The sequence below is a fragment of the Mandrillus leucophaeus genome, unplaced genomic scaffold (assembly GCF_000951045.1).
Source record: "Mandrillus leucophaeus isolate KB7577 unplaced genomic scaffold, Mleu.le_1.0 Scaffold145, whole genome shotgun sequence".
Taxonomy (NCBI): Eukaryota; Metazoa; Chordata; class Mammalia; order Primates; family Cercopithecidae; genus Mandrillus; species Mandrillus leucophaeus.
In genome coordinates this window covers 1,331,534-1,335,836 of record NW_012101421.1, presented here as the reverse complement: position 1 = coordinate 1,335,836, position 4,303 = coordinate 1,331,534, and positions in this window count along the sequence as shown.

The following is a 4,303-nucleotide window of genomic DNA, read 5'->3' as shown; positions in this document are numbered from 1 at the left end:
CTAAGTATAAATCAAGATGGTGGTTCCTTCAGTTCTGCCAGGTCACTTTGTCAAGGCGTGACCTGGTTTGGTTTAGTTCAGCAAATATTTGTTGAGTACCTATCACATGTCAGGTTCCTATGTGTCTGCATGTGAGACACCTATCTGTGGCCCATGTGACTTCAGAGCTCTCCAGGAAAGAGAATCTGGGAGTAACTCCAGCTCAGCTAAGTTAGCACAACACCCATCCACCATGGTTAAGAGAGGGAATAAAGAATGTCAGGGGAGGGGAAGAAATATACAATAGGATTGTCAGGGAAGGACTTAACAAGGAGGTGACATCTGAGTAATTATATGAAGGAAGTGAGGGAGCAAGCTCTGGGGATTTTATGGGAAGAGAGTTCCAGCCATAGGAGATGGCAAATACAAGGCCCTGAGTTGTGGAGCAAATGAAGAGAGTAGGAAGAGGGGAGCTCAATTTGTTTAAGGAGTAGGGTAGAGAGAGGGAAGGGCTTGTAGGACATTCCAAGACTTTGGCTCCTCCTCGCTGTGGCATAAGTGTCCACTGGATGATTTTTAAGCAGGGGAATAACAAGATCAAATGAGTCTTAGCAGGATTATTCTGGCTGCTCTATTGGGAATACACTGAAAGATTGACAAATGCAGATTATGAGGTTATTGCAGAAATCCACAGGGGAACTGAGGACAGTTCAGACCAGGGGAGCAGCAGTGAGGATGGTACAGAGAGGTCAGATCCCAGGAATATTTTAAAGGTGAAGTCCGTGGAAATTTGGACTGGATGTGGAATATCAAAAAGAGGAATCCAGGCCAGGCATGGTGGCTCATGCCTGTAATCCCAGCACTTTGGGGGGCTGAGGCGGGCGGATCACGAGGTCAGGAGATTGAGACCATCCTGGCTAACACGGTGAAACCCCGTCTCTACTAAAAATACAAAAAAATTAGCCGGACATGGTGGCGGGCACCTGTAGTCCCATCTACTCGGGAGGCTGAGGCAGGAGAATGGGACATGAGGAGTTCAGGGACATGAGGAGGAATAAGCAAAAGAAACTAAGGGAGTGAGCAGAGAGGTAGGATAAGAACCAAGAGCTTGGTAGCCTCCGACTCCAGTGACGGAAGAGGGAGGAGGTGATCAGCTGAGTCAGGATGCTGCAGATGGGTCAAATTAGATGAGACCTGAGAGCTGATTGTTGGATTTACCAAAATGAAGGTCTTTGGCTACCTTGTTAAGGACAATTTAGACAGAGTGGAAGCCATAAAAGCCATACCAGCATGAGTTCGCATGAGAATGAAATAGAGAAGGTAGAGACAATGAGTACAGACAATTCTTTTGAGGTGTAAAAGGAAGGACAAAAATGGAACATAAGCTGGAAGGCAGGATGGGGTGAAGGGTTTTGGTTGTGGTTGTGGTTTTGGCTTTGTTCGAACTGGGAGAAATAATAGTATGTTTGTATACTGAGGAATGATCCGTAGAGAGGCTGGATTTTATGAAGGACAGAGGGAGGGGACAATTGCTGAAGCAATGTTATTTTAGTAGGTGTGAGAGGATGAGATCTATTCCACTGTGGAGGGGTTGCACTCTGAGGAAAGTTATTTTCATCCATAGAAGACCAAGCACTTGAGGTCAGCAGACTGAGGTGGGTAGATAGGTAGGTGTGGGGGTAGGGAGACTGGAAGTTCTCTTATTATTTCTAACCTCTCATTTCTACATAAATAGGGTTTTGGGAGAATTAAGTAAGTTAATACATATAAACACATAGAAGAGGTGTAGTGAATGTTAACACCTATGAGATATTATTCCATGTTAGTCTGGGTGACCTAATTTGTTCTCATGGTTTCAGTGACCTCCTATCCTTAACCTTCACATTCAAAATCCAGCTCCTGCTGGACATATCTCAAAATCAACTCATTTAGAACTCAATTCACTTTGTTCCTCCTAGAGAAAATCTATCTCCTGCAAACTTCTCTCTGTTAATGGCTCCTCCCCCTACCTGGGCACATCAATAAGAACACCTGAGTTTTCTGGACCTCATCCTGTCCTTCATATTCACACCTAAGCCATATCAAGCATGACTTATTTTTCCTCCTCAACATTTTGGAAACCCCCTTCTCCTCCCCACCCATCATTCCCTACCACATTATCCTTTCAGACTCTCAGCATCTCTCTTTTCTGGACTTTGGCCTTCTAACTGGCTCCTTCTGCCAACATGACCCCCTCTTCTGTATGTACAGAGTGATCTGTCCAAAATGCAAGACACCATGTCACTTTCTGGGTTCGGCCCTTCAGTGGCAGCCTATAAGCTACAAGAGTCAATGCAATCTAGACAGCATGGCGCTGGAGGTCTTCCCTCTGTATTTATAACTTTGCCTAGTTGTTGATCTCCTGTCCCCTCCAATCTTGTACTTGATATGCCAATTATACCAAGTGTTTACAGCTTCCTTGCACATCCCTCCCCAAAGCTACATCCCCGAAACAGTTTTGTTTTGAGACAGTCTGACTGTCACCCAGGCTGGAGTGAAGTAGCATGATCACAGCTCACTGCAGCTGTGATCTCCAGGGCTCAAGTGATCCTCCCACCTCAGCCTTCCCAGTAGCCAGGACTGCAAGCGCACCACGATGCCTGACAAACTTTTTTGATTTTGATTTTTTTTTTTTTTTTTGTACAGACAGTGTCTCACTATGTTGCCCAAACTGGTCTCAAACTTCTAATCTCAAGTGATCCTTCTGCCTCGGCCTCCCAAAGCACTGGGATTGCAGGTATGAGCTACTATGCCCAGCTTGTCTAGATGACTTTTATAAAACAAAATAACATCTAAGTCTCTAATTAAACCCATGTCAATATATCCTGCATAATCTTTCAAAAGTTTAGCCTCCACCACGTCATTACCCTGTTCAAAGGCCTGCAGTGCCTCTGGGGTAAAGGACAGATTCTCTGAGGACAGACTCCCAGGCGTCCTCACGATCTGGCCCCTCTGCATCTCAGTCTTATCTCCCCATGCCACACCCTCCTGAACTTCTGCTCTGATCACCCTGTTCTCTCCCTCATCTGAACACACCTTCCTGAGCCTCTGCCCCAAGAATGCTTCCCGCTCCTGTTATTATATAGTTATGATTCACCTTCCAAAGTCCAGGCCAATGCTAATCCCTTCTACGAAGACTTCCTCCCTCCTCTGAGCATCTATAGCACCTATTTTTGCCATATTTTGTCGAAACTGCACTTATAGATATGTTATCATTTTCCAGTAAGTTATAAGTTCCTGGAAACAGGGTGATACTGCACCCTTTGCCCTATATCCATAGTTTTTACCCTACTGCTGATCTGAGAAAATATGATTTTACTAAAATATAATTTTGATTTGTTGGAAGTTTAACAAAAGCTATGTTTTAGGTGGTATCTATCTATATGGTTTATTGTAAATAACATTTCCTTTTAATTCAGTAATTTCCCACATTCGTGTGGTTCTGTGCTTAGCTTTTGGACTTCTTATTGGGTGGGTTAAATTTATAACCAACCTTTATTAAATGCCTACTCTGGGCAAGGTATGCAAATATGATCTTTCAGACAAGGCATTGACTCTTATGTCATTTGTCTTCTAGAAATCTAAAGTTTCATGATTATGTTATAAAGGCTGCTGTTCAAATCACTAGAAGGACATGTAGACATTGTGATAGTGTGGGTCAAAACAAGGAAGCGGGCTGGGCATAGTGGCTGACACCTGAAATCCCAGCACTTTGGAAGGCCGAGGCAGGTGGATCACCTGAGGTCAGGGATTCAAGACCAGCCTGACCAACATGGTAAAACCCCATCTCTACTAAAAATATTTTAAAAATTAGCCTGGCGTGGTGGTGGGCACCTATAATCCCAGCTACTTGGGAGGCTGAGGCAGGAGAATTGCTTGAATACCTGGGAGGTGGAGGTTGCAGTGAGCTGAGATCATGCCACTGTACTCCAGCCTGGGCAACAGAGTGAGACTCTGTCTCAAAATAAAAAATAAAAATAAAAATACAAAAATTAGGGCTGGGCATGATGGCTTGCACCTGTAATCCCAGCACTTCGGGAAGCCAAGGCAGGTGGATCACCTGAGGTCAGGAGTTCGAGATCAGACTGGCCAACCTGGTGAAACCCCATCTCTACTAAAAATACAAAAATTAGCCGGGCGTGGTGGCATGTGCCTGTAGTCCCAGCTACTCGGGAGGCTGAGGCATGAGAATCACTTGAATCCGGGAAGTGAAGGTTGCAGTGAGCCAAGATCAAGCCATTGCACTCCAACCTGGGCGATAGAGCGAGACTCAGTCTCAAAAAAA